The sequence below is a fragment of the Herpailurus yagouaroundi genome, unplaced genomic scaffold, assembly GCF_014898765.1.
Source record: "Herpailurus yagouaroundi ecotype Mexico unplaced genomic scaffold, PumYag 139, whole genome shotgun sequence".
NCBI classification, from domain to species: Eukaryota; Metazoa; Chordata; class Mammalia; order Carnivora; family Felidae; genus Herpailurus; species Herpailurus yagouaroundi.
This window is the reverse complement of record NW_024412394.1, coordinates 10,321,333-10,338,369: the sequence shown is the minus strand read 5'-3', so window position 1 is coordinate 10,338,369 and position 17,037 is coordinate 10,321,333. Positions and strand designations below refer to the sequence as shown.

At 55.9% G+C, this 17,037-nt stretch overlaps 1 long non-coding RNA gene across 1 annotated transcript; it reads left to right on the top strand.

Annotated features, from left to right (window-relative positions):
- The first annotated feature begins 11,595 nt into the window (after positions 1-11,595).
- LOC121029102 (uncharacterized) lies at positions 11,596-15,586 on the top strand. Its single transcript, XR_005789587.1, has 3 exons — positions 11,596-11,755; positions 13,497-13,574; positions 15,214-15,586. It is a non-coding gene; the product is annotated as an uncharacterized LOC121029102 (long non-coding RNA).
- Positions 15,587-17,037: the final 1,451 nt, after the last annotated feature.

Below are 17,037 nucleotides of genomic sequence, written 5' to 3'. Positions count from 1 at the left end.
GAGTGGCATCATCACCCCATTCCTCAGGCTGCCCAGTCATCAGGTCGGCAATTAGCTACTTCCTCTCAGCAGCATGAGGCCACCGAACGTCACAGCCCCTCCCCCAGCCAGCCGCGGGCGGGAGTGCTGGGGTGCCCCCCACACTTTGTAGTCTGTGCCAAGTCCTGGCATGACCCCCCCCCCCACCAAACTACTGAGTGCTGGGGTAATGAGCCTCCCATCTAGGGAGCTGGGTGCTCCCTGTGTTCTGGGGGCGGGAGAAGCCACAGTGCTGCCTCCTCCTCCGTGTCACCCCATCCCATTGGGTGAGGACACTCCCGCTGCCTGGGTGGGGCGATGCCAGCTCAAGGGCACCAGTGGCCAGAGCAGGCGGGGCTTCAGACTCAGGTGTCTCTGTCCCCAGATATAGGCGTTTTTTTTACCAGGCTCTCACCTGTGGCCCCGGAGTCGGTGAACTGAGGTTGGTGGCATTTCTATGGTAAGGGGGGAGAAATGGGGAGTCACTCTACAGACACCCAGACATGCAGGGGGGCAGGCTTCATCAACACCTGCAGGGGCTCACACACCCGTGCCTAGGCACACTCACAGATACAACCTGTCCAGTGTATATCCCACCACAGCTGTGCCCTCATGTGTCCCTGACTGGCACACCCACCCGGAGGTACACCTGCCTGCCCCCGACACTGCCTCCTCCAAACACCTGCGCACAAACCCACCAACATTCTCAGAGACGCAGTAAACTCACTGCCACACGGAAACTCAAACCAGGACACCACAGAGAAGACCAGGAGGGTGGGACGAGTGGAGAGACCACCCCCTAACTTGTCCCGCCACCCCCATGAGCACGGACGGGGCGGGGGTGGGGGTCTTCTTCGTTAAGGGTGGGAGCAAGACTGCACTGGAGGGGGTACGTGTGGTGGGCAGGTGGGTTGCGGTGAAGGCAGCTCTGGTCTGAGTGTGGAGGAGGGGGGTAGGGTGTGATTTGCAGAGACTAACGAACGCCCACGAGCATAAACACACGTGTCATTTTACGCAGATCATTTTACTCCTTAGGGCCTCAGCAATAACGTCTGTAAAATGGGGATGATGAGAACCCCATTTAAACTTGGCTGTGAAGTTTAAATGAGATGACTGGCCCCGAGCAAGCCCTAAACCAACATTTCAGTGAAGGAGGCCCTTCCAATGCCCTGCCTCTGCGGGGTGGGTTTGCCTAAAAGAGCCGGCCCCGGGGGGCGGGGGGAGAAGCCGCCCTCATTCTGGGCCTTTCCTGACCGCGTACTCACTTCGGTCTTTCTCCCTTTGCTGGGATCCGGCCCCCGCACGGTGGGTGATTGGGTGCTACTCTTGTTTGGCCTGGGGGCGGGGCCTGGGCGGGCCTGGCTACCTGCCCCGCCCCCACCGGGCTGGCGCGCAGGTAGCTTGAGTCCTGGCTTCCAGCCTCTAGAGGATGTGAGTCAGCCAGAGCCTCCCCAACCAGGCAAATGGTGTGCAGGGGATGGGAGCTTGGGTGGAGGGGCCTTCTAGGAACATTCCTGGAAAAGGACCTGGGAACAGGCGTTGCTGCCGGGAGCCACCTCCTCAGCCTGCCGGCCTGTGCCCAGCTCACCAAATACCCTTGTCCTTGCTTTTCGCAGCTCACCGTTTGGATTCATGAGGCAAGGCCCCGCTTGCCCACCCAGGCCAGCCCCAAGCACTTCTTCAGCCACAGCAGGGAGCCAGGCCTTACTGCCCTCCTCAGCAAGTCCATGGGGGCTCTAAAGCCATGGGCACAGCGGCGCACACGCACACGCGCTCGTATACGCGTGCCTGCGGTCACATACGCACAACCGGAGGCACCACGTAGACATGTCCTGGCACGCCCGTGCACACTCAGGCAGTGCTCCTTCACACAATACACACCCACACAGACACTCATGTATACTCCCTTGCAAAGGTGCTGAGTCATGATCACTATCGTCGGTTGAACTGTGCCCCCCAAAAGATAGGTTGGAAGTCCTAACCCCGGGACCTGGGAACTTGACCTTAGGTGGAAACAGGGTCTTCGTAGATGTAATCAAGTTAAGACGATATCTTCCTGGATTAGGGTGGACCCTAAATCCAATGACTAGTGTCCTTTTAGGGAGAGAGAAATTTGTAGACCCAGAGACGTGGGTCTACACACAAGGAAGAAGGCCGCGTAGAAATTGTAGAGATACAGCTACCAGCCAAGGAGCACCAAGGATTGCCTGCCGCCACCAGAAGGTAGGAGAGAGGGGATGGAAAACTCTCCCTCGGAGCCTCCAGAAAAAACAAACCCTGTCGGTACCTTGATTTGGGACCGTGGCCTCCTTAACTATGAGAGACTCAAATCCCTATTGTAAGCCACCAAATCCGTGATACTTTGTTAAGGGAGCCCTAGGAAATGGATATAATCACACACACACACACACACACACACACACACACACACACTAAATAAACTTTAAAAAAGTAGAAGAAAAATTGTAGTTGAGATACAATGCTGTATTAGTTTCAGGTATACAGCACAATTCTGATTCAACAATTCTGTATAGTACACGATGCTTACCAAGATAAGTAGATGATAAGAGAGTGGTAACCATCTGTCACCACCAACTCTCTCGCAATATTATCAGCTATTGGCTGTATTCCCTATGCTGTGCTTTCTCATCCTCGTGACTTCCGTCTTTAATAACTGGGAGTTTGTACCTTTTAGTCCCTTTCACCTTTTTTGGCCATCCCACCCCCCCCAGTTTGTTCTCTGTATTTATGAGTCTGTTTCTCTTTGTTTGTTCATTTGTTTTTCATTTGTCGTTGTTGTTTTTAGATTCCACATCTAAGTGAAATCAAATGGTATCTGTTTTTGTCTGTCTGACTTAGTTCATGTAGCATAGTACCCTCTCGGTCCATCCAAGGAACTCAGTAATATCTGATCTCCCCTGTCCTCCCTGGAGTTCTTAATGATGCATCTGCCCCCAAATCTGCTCTCAGGAATGGGTTGCCATGTTTGTGTCACCGAAAGACGTGTCTAAGAATGCCCTGGCCGCTGTAATCATATTACATAAAAAGTGGAAACAACCCAAATGTCCATCAACAGCAGCGCAGACAAATAAGTTGTGATATACTCAGTGGAAGTCTACTTGGCCACGAAAAAGGAAGAGCTGGTACCGTAGGGACAACACGCATGACCCTCAAAGACCTCAGGCTGAACAAACAGGGCCAGACATGAAGTGCGTGTTCTAGGAGTCCATTTACGTGAAGTTCAAGGACAGGCAGAGCCAACCTGTGGGGATGCAAGTCAGAATAGTGGTTACCTCTGGAGGAGGGGATTGACCGGATGGGGCTTAGAGAGGGCCTGCCGGGGTGCTGGAAATACTGTGCTTGATCTGGGTGGTGGTGACGCAGGCACATACAGATGCACACATTCACCAAGCTGTACCCTTCAGGTTTGTGCCATTTGATATGCAAATCTTACACCTCAATAAAAAGTAAATCTGAAAAACTGGTTTCCAGGAAGTCAGTGACCAGAAGCCACAGGATAGCATCTTCTAGGGTGGATGGCCGCAGGGCCTGCCTTGTCCCATGCTGCCCCAGTGTCCTCAGGCCTGGGGCCGCTTGTGTGGCTGACTTTCCAGATATTTGTTGACCATAAACATCAAGGCTGGGGCTGACTGGGGACACCATGCCATGTCAAGGCAGCCAGAGGTGACCCATCTTTGGGTGGGAGTGCTGGGCGGGCATACAGGGTGCTATTTCGACCTACTTTTCCCAAAGACCAAAGATGATGATTTCTCCCACAAAAAGCCCCCACCGAAGAGGAACAGCTGACTTTTATTCAGGTTTTGCTGTCCGCCAGGCAGGCACTAAGCACCTTTGAGGGAGGAGGCAGCCTTGCCATTTCATAGACAAGAAAATTAGACACTAAGACGTTGGGGATTTTGCGTGACAATTCCATCAAATGGGTTCCCTGAGGGCAAGGCTGTGTCTCCCCCTAGGTGTGGGCAGGGCGGGTACAGGGGTCGGATTTCAACACAGGGGCGATTTAGCTGAGGAGATTATCTTGATCCTGATTCTTCACAGCAACTTCCCAGGCAACTTCTCATCCTGGCTTCCACTCCTAAGTCTAGCTTTAGGGCTCTGCCCACAGGTGCACCATACCTTGGGACCGTGGATCTGGGGGTGAGGGAGGGAGGTGAGGGGCAGTGTGGATCAGAGGGACCAGTCCCTTTAGCGCCCATGCTGGGATCAGTGCTGGAGGCTCCTTCCCTTCCCGGCTGGGCCCACTAGGAGTCAGGACCACCCAGCTAGGCCAGGCACTTCCTGGGACCAGGCGCTTCTCAGTCTTTCGCTCTGCCCACGCCTTGCTAGCAGGAGCTGGGTCATATGATGGGGGCGAGGTGTCAGGTGTAATAAGAGCCGACATCCTCCTCAGCCTACCCTGTGACTATATTAAGCTCTGTGCCCCCTCTCCCCTCTCCCCCACCCCCAGGACTTTCCCTCCTCCCTCAAGGGATCCTGCTCTTCAGGCGGGAGTCATTCCTCCCCCACCCCCCGCCCCCCCATCCTGGGAAAGGGACAGGAGCCTAATGAGGTCAGAGCCAGCGGGTGGGGGAGCGGAGGCAGTAAATTCAGGCCTTGGGTGCTGATGAGTTACAGGAGGAAGCACCCCGGAGGGAGGCGTCCTGCTCCTGAGGCCTTAGCACCCCTCATGCTCGGTTGTCCCCACACTGCCACCGCCCACACAGCACCCAGGGCACTCACAGGACATGCTCACCGGCTCACCTCACCGGCAGCAGGAACGGGGGATCCCTGGGGCTGCAGAGGGGTGGAGACTGCAGTACAGGGCATTTATTCCTCGCCTGGATCTAAGGGCTCGGTGTCTGTTTCCCCACCCCCCCACCCCTGCAGTGAGACCCACTACCCCTGGGGTGAGGGGCCACGAGTCCCAGGAAGCCCTGCCTCCTCCCCAGGGCCAGAGCAAGAGGCAGGACAGGGTTTATTAATAAACTTGCTCCTGACTGGAAAGGCCTGTGCAGAAACCCCAACCTCAAGCCAATCAGAACAGAGCTTTCCAGGAATGTTACCCCAAAGGGAGCCTTCCTCTGATTCCAAGATTATTTCCCACCCCTGACTTCATCCGCTTGGTGTGTGGGGCTCCCGCCAGGCTCCACTGGCTCTGCCCTGCGGGCCCGCTGTCCCTTGGCAGCTGCCATCTGCCTTGGCCGCTGCCCAGAGAGGGTCACAGCGTGTCAGCGGTGGGGCCGGGATTAGAACTGCTGCCCCTGTCACCTAGTTCTGAGACTCCCCGATCCCCCAAACCGAGGAGGGCTGAGTCCGCTGGGTTGGGAGTGCAGAGCGGCTTCTCCCTTGCCGCCCACCCCCCCCCCCCCCATGGCCTCTTGACGCTCCCTGGCACCCTGCTCTGAAGGCAGAGAGCCCGAGCCGGCATACTGGCCTTGTGACCTTAGGCATGCAGAATGTGACTTGTCTGTGGCTCCTTGTCATCGTTTATAAAACGAGGCTAACGATGCCCACCCCGAAGGCAGCTGTGAGGATTAGGAACAGTGTGCGATGGCCGGTGGAAACTGTAAAGGGCTGTACTGGAGCGCAGAGGAAGTGGCATTTATGTTCTTGCCTCTGTCGCTAATGCCATCCCCAACTTCCTCATCACTAGCACCCGCACCATCACCCCACCACCTCCTTCCCCCCTCACCCCCTCCCGGCACCGCCACGCTGCCATCCTTACGGGCACTTCTGTCACGACCACCATGTTAGCACTGCTCAATCACTCCAAGGACGCTTGCTTGGTACCCACCATGTTCAATCAAGGTCACGGTGGTGGCCTTTGGAGATTCATCCTGCCCAGGATGTGACATACTGGGAATGGTCCGTATCTCTCACTTTAGGTCCTAACACGCAGCCCATCTCCGCCGGGAACAGCATCTCTTTCTCCATCTACCTCGCACTGTTCCAACAACTTCTACACACCTGCCCCCTCCCCGGTGTGTATGTGTGTGTGTGTGTGTGTGTGTGTGCGTGTGTGTGCATGTGTGCATGTGTGTGCGCGCAGTCACCCCGATGCTGTTTACGCTGGTCTGTAAAGTCAATCTCCATCCAGACTCTATAGCATAGTGGCTCCGGATCCCAGTCCTGACTCTGACGTTTTCGAGCCTGTTGCCTTGGACAACTCACTTTACCTCTCTGTAAAGTCTTCGCAACCGTAAATTGGGTTAATAGTGGAGTTCGTGATAGTCTCATAGAGTTGTGTGGGTTCCCGGAGATGTTGTACATATAGCACTTAGAACGGAAGTGGGCACACAGCACGTGCTCAGTAAACATGAACTGTTATTGTTGTTGGTGGTGGTAGTAGTGAGTAGTTAGTAGGTAGTAATACCTGTGCCAATGCTTGACTCAGGACTTTGCGCTGTGGATGAGGGTTAACACGCTCATGGGGACACTCCAGCTTTCCCGCATACACATTTCAGGAGGCAGGAAGCGTTGATGAGCCCTCTGAGAACTGTGTGGACCCCTGCCTGCTCCTAGGAGACGACCGGACTCTCTGGGTAAAGGGCAGGCGGTGGGTTGAGAAGGACCGTGCAGGGAGATTGTGAGCCACAGACCTGAGTTTAAATCCTGGCTTCCCCAGCTGAGCAACTGTAAGCCCCAGTTTCCTCATCTGTAAAGTGGATCAGTGTGCAGAGCCACTGGGAGACCATCATTTCTGTTGACCTTGAATGCAGGCACCACAGGTCGCTGTGAGTGGGACTGGGGGCAGGTGTACCTTTGGGCCTCGACCTTCCCACGCAGATAATGGGCAGACCCAGCCAGCCCAGCCTGCTTCACAGAGTAGATGTAGAAGACGCTGAGTGATAGGAAGGGCTCAGAAAAGTAAAACACCCAGGAAAAATTCGAGGCACAGCATTAACAATGATTGACTCAAGCAAAGCTTGGCTCCACCTGACTTGAGAAAATGCACTGAAGTCTGAGCTAGGGTCCTGGAGCAGGGCAGGGGCCGAAGGGGAGAAGGGCCGATGGGTCCCTCACCTCAGGCTTAGGGAGGCCACTCTGCTCAGACTCCCATGTGCACCAGCACATGGTCCCTGGGGAGGGGTAGCTGAGACGAGGCTGGAGGGGGTGGCCTGAGAGGCCTACAGGTTTTCCTGGGGTCCCCAACACGTTGATATCCACACAGCTGCAGCCACCTGAGGATTGCCTCCACCCTCCTCCCACGGTGGCGCCTTGACCGTGAACCTTCAGGGAATAAACAGGGGCAGCCGCCAGCTGACTGCTGTGTACTCCTGGCCCCCACAATGTAAACTCCTGGGGACGTGTTTATGTTGTCTGGGTCTGTCCCCAGCCCCTGCCCAACTCCGAGGGGGTCACGCCACGCCAAATGTCACGTGCACAGGGGAGCTGGATTCTTCCACATGGTGGTGGTGGTGGGACAGAAAAAGGCCGGGGGATAATGGGGGACAGCGATCAAAGACAGCTGGAACTGGGTGGCCAGAGGGAGAGTGGCAAAGGGAGAAGGGACAGCAAGTACTACCACTGAGTGTTCGGACAGTGCCCTGTTCCTAGAGTGTCAGATAGGGATCTTAGCATATTCCTGGCCTGGCCACTGAGCTGGGTCACTCTGTGGCCTTCTAGGGCCGGTCTTGGCTTCAGACTCCAGGGTCACGGAGCCTAGAGCTCTGCCCAACTCACAGTTGGTCTGAGAACTGGCCTACTAGGCTTCTCTTTGGTTTATCTTTTCACTGCCAGGCACTACGCCAAGCCTCTCGTGCATATTATCTCATTTAAGCCCCCCCACCCGCCCGAGGCAGGAACTGCTTTCTGTTCCCCAGGACCCCGTGGGGTGTCAGAGGGGTAAGGAAGCAGCCCCAGGAGATGGGGCCTGGAAGAGCCTAGGCTGGAGTCGGAGCCTGGATCTGTGACCAGAGCATCTCTGCTCTGAGGAGGCGTGCGAGGCAGGCCATTGCCCTTGGGGGCAAGGTGACACCAGAGTCACCCCTAGAACCCAGGGCTCTCAAGTCTTGGGTCAATGTTCTGCCCACTGTACTGGAAACAAGGTAGTGAGTAGGACCAGTCCTGCCCTCAGGGAGCATCAGTCTGAGAGGAGACACAGTTCTGCCCTCAGGGAGCCCCAGTCTGAGGGGGGAGACACAGCCCTGCCCTCAGGGAGCCCAGTTTGAGGTTGGAACGTAGCTCTGATCTCCGGGAGCCCCTGTCCGAAGGGGAGCCCCAGACCACGGGAAATTGCAAACTGGGCACACCAGTGGGGAGGCAGGCGGAGCCCGAGGGCTTCACACAGCTGGAGTCAGTGTGGGGAGGCTTCCTGAGGGAGGGGGCTGGCAGCCCCTTTAGGAAGGAGAAGTTGAGCAAGTAGCGCATAGCTTTTGGTGGCCTGGAGGCCAGAGCCGCCTTCCCACACTGCCCTGATTAGGAAACAAGGCTCATCTTGGACTGCCCAGCCGTGTGACAAGCATTCATCTGGGACCTACGCACGTCTCAGGACTGACACCCAGGGAAGGCTATTTTAATCTGGGAAGTTGCCTGCTCCTTGGCCCGCCCCCAAATAACCTGGCTCCCGAAGGAACCTGCCATTCTGTGGGCCTAGCGGAGCGCTCAGCCCTTGCACCGCCACTGTGGCCAGCCTTTCTCCTCAGACGGGGCCTCCCCTCTCGGACTGGAGCCTTCCCAAGCCGGGGCTCTGTCTCCTTCCTTAGCCTGGGGTCCTCCTCCGGGCAGAGGTTGTTTCTCGCATCAGATTAGGAGCTCCTGGAGGGCAAAGGTGGTATCTCTCCACTCAGACCGGGAGCTCCTCAGAACGTTTGGGTTCCGGAGCCTGATTCCCTGCAGAATGTAGGGGGGCGGTGGGGTCCAGGTGAATTTGTTCTGTTTGCAGCCTATATTAGGAGGATGCTTTTGTGGTGGAGAAACCAGATCCCTCCCCGCCCCCGCCACTCCGTGGCCACGAGTGAATCTGGGTGGCAGGCTCAGGAGGGGCCTAGGCTATGCCCGGCTCTGCCAGGACGCCCTGCCCTGCTGCGGGCCACATGGCCCCTGACAGGAGAGTTCACATGTCCCACACCGGGCAGCCACCTGCTGCCTCCTACCTCCCAAAATAGGAAAGCGTTGGCCTTCTCCCGTTACCAGCTGCACACCCCACTGCCCTTGTCCTCGGGCTGGGGCTCTCCTTCCTCCCTGCCCTGTTCCTCTGGGGAGGATGTCGAGGGGGCCCACCCCCAGCCCTGACTGTCCTCAGAGCTGGATGACAACGTGGCCAGAGCAGGGTTGGGTTACCCTGTTCCTGGGATAGGTACCAACTGGGGAGGGAGCCCACTAACCGGTGTTCCTTGCAAGGAACCAGTGTCCGTGGGGCCTGTTAAGAGGGTCCCTGCTACCCACCAGCCTTCTTTCCTGCCCAGTATCCAGCACAGCTCCTGGAATGGAGTAGGGGGTTGAGGGTGTGGCTGTTGACCCAAGTGATAACAATAACTGCTGCTTATTGAAGGCTGAGAAACCGAGGCTCAGGCTTCGAGAACGCGCTCCGTCCGCACACAGCCTTCTCTCCATTCATTTCGCAAGCAACCATTTGAAAAAATGTTTTTCTTATGTTTATTTATTTTTGAGACAGAGAGAAACAGAGCATGGGGGCGGGGAGCAGAGAGAGAGGGAGACACAGAATCAGAAGCAGGCTCCAGCCTCCGAGCTGTCAGCACAGAGCCCGACGCGGGGGTCGAACCCACCAACTGTGAGATCACGGCCTGAGTCGAAATCAAGAACCGGATGCTTAACCGACTCAGCCACCCAGGCGCCCCCACGAGCAGCTCTTTCTAACTGCACACTCACTATGTCCAAGGCACTATGCGAGGCACTCCCTATTAGTTACTTTGTTTAATCCTCACAGCACCCTACTGAGAGGGTGTATAGTTGTACTATTTAACTTTAGAGGGAATAGACACAGAGAAGTTGAGTGACTTGCCTAAGGTCACATAGCAAGGAAATGGTGGAGTTGGGTTTCAAGCCCATGATAGTACATTTGTTTTCTTCCCCCCTTTGTTTGACATTTTATTATGAAAAACTAAACGTTCAGACACATCGAATACTACAAAACACCTGCAAATATCCATGACAAAGATAGAACAATGAGCATTTTGCCAGATTTGCTTCTTTTTTTTGCGCTAAAATATTTCAAAGTCAATTATAGACGTCGTGACACTTGAGAATGTGTCTCTAAAAAAACAAACTCAATTTTCTATATAAACCAGCATGCCATTCCCACACTGAGCAAAACAAACAATTTCCTGCTATCATCTAATGCAAGGATCACGTTTAACTCCCCCAGACAGAACACGCTATCGCCTGGATTCTTTTTTTTTTTTTTTTTTCCTTCAATTTTTTTCTTAACGTTTATTTATTTTTTGAGAGACAGAGCGTGAGCGGGGGAGGGGGCGGAGAGACAGAGGGAGTCACAGAATCCGAAGCAGGCTCCAGGCTCGGAGCTGTAGTCACAGAGCCCGATGTGGGGCTCCAACCCGCGAACCGCGAACCGCGAACCGCGAACCGCGAACCGCGAGATCATGACCTGAGCCGAAGTCGGACGCTTAACCGCTTAACCGACTGAGCCACCCAGGCGCCCCTCTCCTGGATTCTTATTGCACCACTTCGCTGCTCCCAAGGAGCGAATGGATGGGGTTTGGAGGAGATCTTTTCCAGCCTCTCTCCCTAGGTCCCCTGCGGGAGACAACCCCTTCCTTCCCTCTTACCCCTTTGGGGGCAAGTTTGCTAAACAGGAGAGTCCCAGGGACCTACGGTGGATGGTGAAGCTGTGCGGGAGGCTCGGGGGAGCCCTTTGTCCTCGGGTGGTCGTCCCGAGGACCTGAGTAGAGCCATGTCCTGGTTGTAGGGACCTCAGCAGAGGCTCTGATGCCCTGGCCCTCCAGCCAGCGTGTAGGCTGTCCCAATCCAGGGGGGCCTTGACCCTAGGAGCCCCTCCCCTTGGAGGCTCCCTTGTCCACCCTGGGCCTGCAGACCAAACAGCCCGCTGGCCTGCCTCAGCCAAAACAGGAGCTAGAGGAAGGTCAGCTTATCAGGCCTCCCCTACTCCCTTACCCCATGGGCCTGCCTTTCACCACAATCAGTGTCTGGGGTGAGGGAAGGGTTGATGGCACAAGGTGAGGCCACTCTTGGGGTCCACTCCCTCCTGAAGAGGAATGCTTTTCAGCAGGACTCTGAGATAGCCCGGGGCCCCACGGGCAATAACAAAGGAGCTTGCCTGCCCGTGGCCAGTGAGGATAGGGGTCTCTAAGTTTTCTTCTGGCCCCCATGTCTGTACTGTCCTAATCTTTGGGATGGGTGGGAAGGACCTTGACCTAAGGCAGGAGGTGATGACCTCTTGGTCTTTGCTCTCTGAAGGGGATTAAAGTGTTCAAGGCCAGGTCAGACCAACCCTGAAGGAACAGGGTCTGGGTTTCCCTTCTCAGACTGGGGTCCCTGAGGCAGGGCTGTGCCTCCCCCTCAGACAGGGGCTCCCTGAGACTGGGTCAACACTAACCTTCCCTCACCATTGTCACCTCTAGGTGCACCCCGCTATCCACATACACTGAGTGTGGCTCCTGTGAGAGTGGAGCTCCTCCGAGGACCCCTGATCCTCATTGCTCAGGAGCCTGGAGCTGGGCTGAGAGTAGAAATGAGTTGGTTTCACTTTGCTGGAGAGAAGCAGAAGCGGGATAAGCTGGTTGGAGCCCACTGCCTGGTGGGTAATAGAACCTGCTCCCTCTGACAGTTTGGGGTGCGACTGCCTGGTATGGGGACAGGAGAGGGAAGGGAGGGCCTCCTCCAGGGCCCCTCCTTCCTTGTCTAGAATACTCCATGTAACCTTTTTGTGGGACATTCCCAGGCTGTGAGGGGCTTTCAGGTGGGGAATGTGGGGGGGGGAGGGGCTCAGGAGCAGGAGGTGGGTCCCGAAGGGCCCTCCGTGGGCTGTTGAAGAAGTTCCTCCCCCTGTTTTCCCCAGCACCAGCCAGGGCTTCGCTGGGCAGGGGCAGGAGGAGAGGTGGCTCAGCCTTGTGTGGGGCTGAGTGGGGAGGGGAGGACAAGCTCCAGGAAAACAAGGACCAAGGCTGCCAGACAGTGGGGGTGGGCGGGGGTGAGGGAGGGGCCTTCAGGGCTCTCCCCAGGGCCAAAGCTCTGAGGCCACGGCTCCACTGCCTTCAACCTGACCCCAGAGACTGGTCCCATCAGGGTGTCCTGTGTGGAGGCTGCCTCCCTGGGGAGCCCAGTCCTACCTTCTCTCCCGGAGTCCTGTATCTGTGCACCCCCTGCAGCACTCAGCACCCTACAGCGCCCAGGCTTGTCTCCCAGACACCACACGAAGGTCCTTTCGGTCTCTCCCAAAGCACCTGTCGCTGGGCTTTGCCTACAGCCGACACTTCAGCCAACTGACTCCCTCACGCTGAACCCTCTGATTACAATCCTAGTTTGTCCTGAGCCAAGTGCTCAGAGTAATGCCCCTTTATCAGCACTTCCTTCGTGCCCTGCCCTGCATCTCTGTCCATCAGGTCCGATCACCCTGTTCCCTTGGGTGGTCACTCAGTGGTGCGGGAATACAGCCGGAGAGGCTGATGCTTAGACCCCCGCATCCTGGGGGCTGAGAGGGAAAAGGAACCACAGTGTGAAGGGAAAACACTGTCCTGCCTTCAGGGACCCCCATTCTGAAGGGGAGACACAGTCCTGCCCTCAGGGACCCCAGTCTGAGGGCAAGACCCAGCCCTGCCTCAGGAAACCCCATTCTGAAGGGGAGACACAGTCTTGCTCTCAGAGAGCCCCAGGTTGAGGGAGGAGACAAAGCCCTGCCTCATAGATCCACAGTTGGAGGGAGAGACAGAGCCCTGATCTCAGGGAGCCCCAATCTGAGAGGGGGAAGCAGACCCCTTCTCAGAAAGTTCCAGTCTGAGGGGGCAGACACAGCCCTTACATCAGGGAGCTCACAGTCATTAAGGGGAAACCTATCCCTTCAGCTCCCATTCACCATCAAAACAACATTGAGAGTTCGGTGGCGGCCTGGGGGGGGGGGGCCGGGCGGAGAGCAAGGCCCAAAGACTCCCACATTGACTTTTCTCAAGTTCCTGAAGTATTTCTGCTCTCAGCCAGGGTCAGGGTGAAGTGAACCCCCTGCTCAGACCCTTGCAGGCTCATCTTCACCACAAGGACCTAAGAGCAGGAATGCCTGGGACCTCTTTAGCTCTTGATGATTTTTTTCTTATGGGAGAGCTGAGCCCCATGACTGGCCTATATAGGTGCTCATCACTGGTGGCCATTTGATTTATTCAGTCTTCTCCCATTAATTGCGTCCAGGGAATCTCATCCAGCCACATGTCGCTATGCGTCCCCATTTTAATAGGTGATGAAACTGAGACTCAGAAACTTGAGAGGATGCCCAAACCCCATAGCTAGGAAGTGACAGTGCTTGGCCTCAAATCATATGTTCTTTTTAGGAGCCGAGCTCGTCCTCTGTTCGTGTGGGGATAGAGCTCCATCCAGCTCCACAGACTCCGGATTATATAGTTCCACTGGTGAGTGTGAGGATTGGCTGTGGGGTTTCTGGAGGTCTGTGTCTTGGGGCCTTTGGGAAAATAACCTGTGGACACTTGGGGAGACCTCAGAGAGGGGTATGGGGCAGGGCAGAGAAGGGAGGAGAGGTAACTTCACTAGCCACCATTGTGCAATGGGTGAGGCCTGCCTGGAGGAACAAAAGGATACAATCTCAGCAAATAGCAACAGGTTCTGTGACCAAGGAGGCTCTGCAAATGCTGATAGGCTCTGCAAACCCACCAGGCTCTGCAAACCCCAATAGGCTCTGCAAACCCAGCGGGTTCTGCAAATGCTGACAGGCTCTGCAAACTCTGTCAGACACTATGCACTGACAGACCTCACAATGGCAATGGGAGGGAGGGACATCATGGAGGGGAATACCTTGTGATCCAGAGATGCTAAGGGAAGTTTCCACTTACCTTAGAAGTGAAGGCAGGTGGTTGGTTCCCAACAGTGGCTCTGCCTTTGTGAGGAAGTCATGGAGAAGGACGCCAAGTCCTCTGCCCTCCTTCTATAGCCTTCTTCAGTGCCTCTGCCTGGTAGTTTCCCCCTTAGCAGGCCGCAGAGGTGCAGGGCAGGAGGACTATGACTGGGGGAGTCTGTGGGGAGCAGGCACGTGAGGCAGGGAGGTCCCCCAGGTGGAAGCCTGGGCAGCTGGGGGATGGGGTAGTCTGGTCCCAGGTAGCCATGGGGCAGGCTGGAAGCCCTGCCTACCCCCGCCTATGGCCCCTCTGGGCTCTAGAATGTCCCAGCCCTTCATACTCTGCCTTGGAAGCAGGGGAAGGAGTGGTCAGAGCAGCAAACTTTTCCGAATGGAAAATGATGAAATCGTTCTGGAAAGCTGACTTTCCCAGGCTCTCGTGGGTACAGCTGACAAGGGGAAACCTGAGCCCTGTGGGCAGGCAGGGGGTCCAGCGGCAGGGGATCAGAGGCGCCTCTCTATGACGGAGTCCTGGGAAGCCACTCCAGAGCCATCAAAGGCCTGTTGCCCAGGGGCTGCCCTTGTTGGGGCGGGGGGAGTGGGACGCTGAGTTACCACTCCAGCCCACGGTCCCTGACAGTCTACGCTCAACCCAGCAACTACAGTGATGCTGTGGCAACAAAGACAATTCCTGTCTCTCCTCAGCTCACCCCAAGTCAAGGCCAAAGTCCTTACTGCGACCGGCATGGCCCCACGTGATCCCGCCCTTCTACCACTCTGCTCCTTACTCACTCTGCCTCTTTGTTCCTCAGATGTGCTGACACACTTCTGCCTCAGGGCCTTTGCACTACCTGTTTCCCTCTGCCTGGATGCTCCCCCCCCCCCCCCCCCAGCATGTGGACATCCACAAGGCTTACCCCCTCACTTCCTTGACAGCCTTGAATATCACCTTTTTAGCAAGGCTTTTCCTGACCACCCTATTCAACACTGCAACCTACCCTCCCCACCCCAGCCCTGGCACCGCCCCCCTCTTCTGTATTACCATGCTTTCTTTTTCTCCAGATAATCTCGAAACTATTTCTTTTCGTAGTGGGTTAAAGGGTGCCCCTCCCCCGCTCAATGATATGTCCACATCCAAACCCCTGGTACCTGAGAATACGACTGTAGTGGGTTGAACGTGTCCCTCTTCCAAAATTCAGGCCCACCCGGAACTTCAGAATGTGACCTTATTTGGAAGTAGGGTCTTTGCCTATGTGTTTAAGTTAAGGCTCTGGAGATGAGATCATCCTGGATTTAGGGTGAGCCCTAAATCCAACAACTAGTCAGAAGAGGAGACACGGAGGGATGCGGGAAGACACGGGGAGAAAGCCGTGTGAAGACGGAGCCAGAAACCCGAGGGGTGCGGCCTCAAGTCAAGGAACCCCAAGGATTGCCAGGAGCCACCAGAAGCTGGAAGAGGCACGATCCTCCCCTCTGGGAGCCTTTAGAGGAAGTATAGCCCTGCCAACACCTTGATTTTCAGACATGTAGCCTCCAGAACTGGAGGGAATAAATTTCTGTTGTTCTAAGCCACCAAGTTTGTGGTAATTTGTTATGGCAGCTACGGGAAATGAATACAACGCTCTGTCATTTACTCATCTATTTGTTTATTATCCATAAACACACTCCCCCTCCTCACATCTCAACTCCAAGAAGACAAGGGTTTCGGTTTATTTTGCTCACTGACGTATCCCCAAGCAACTAACGCAGTGCCTGGCACATAGCAGGTGCTCAATAAATATTTGTCAAATGGCTGAGTAAATAAGTTAGATGAGAGCAAGGAGTACAGAGATGGGGGGTGGGGGGTGGCTTTCAGGGGATCCACTTGGCTGCCCAGTTCCCGGGGCCCGCCGAGTCCAGCTCAGTGTGGGGGGGAACCCAGCACCTGTGCAGAGGACCACCTGGAAGAAGAGGAGAGTGAGAACTGGGGTCCCTTGGGATGAGCCTCCCTTGACAGGTGGCCTCAGTTCCGCTCACAGAGGGATGAGTGGAGCCTGCCCTGTCCCCACATTCAGCCTCCCCAGGCTTGGTCCCAGCTGGACACTCTGTGGGATGGGCCTCTGCAGACAGGAGGTACCCTCCCTCCACATCCCACATCCAAGGGATCCACCCTGCACCCCAACTTCAGATGCCTCAACAGTTGGTACAGAGAGGACCCCAAGCCCTCCCCGAATCCCTGTGCAGACCCAGCCCTGTGCTGCTAGCCGGGCGTCCAGGGCCACGGTGTGCGGAGGACTGGGGAGGGTCTAGAGGCCGACGGGAGAGGATCCCAGGGGCAGAGGTGGGACGTCATCCACCTCTAAGTCCTCAAGTCTCCATCCGGACCTGGGCTCCTCCCTGACTCCTGACACTGGTGAAGCTGGCCCGTCCGTGGTGGCTTAGAGACAGCTAGAGATTCTTTGCCACTCCCTACCGTCAAGAGGTAGAGTCCACTTTCTCTCCCCTTGAATCTGGCTTGGCCCTGTGACTTGCTCTGAGGGGAAAACAATGCAGCAGAAGTGATACAGTGCCAGTTTCGGGCTTAGCACTTAAAGGGCCTGGTTGCTTCTCCACCCCTCCTCCCTTCCCCGACTCAAGCCTCCGCCATGCTGGAAGGCATTCCAGGTGATTCTGTTGCAGGAGAATGGAGGCCCAGCTGACCGTGGAGAGGCCTACAGTTCGTGGGTGAGGCCACTTGGACCTGCCAGCTGCATGCAGCTGACTCGGCGACCCGGCCCCAGATGAGACTTCCAGAACAACCAGCACGACCCCCACAAGTGTGAGAAATGAACAAACCATTGTTGCTTGAGGCCGCTATCTTTGGGAGTGGTTTGTCTGCAGCCGTAAAACCCTTAGAGGGCTGTATCTCAGAGGCCCTGTTGATTCCAACATGGTAGGATTTTTGAGAACTTAGCTTGAAGCTGGTTCCCTAGTGACTGTGGAGAGACACGTATCTCAGACTCTGCAGACACAAGGTCTTGAGCTGGAAGGACGTCACTGATTGT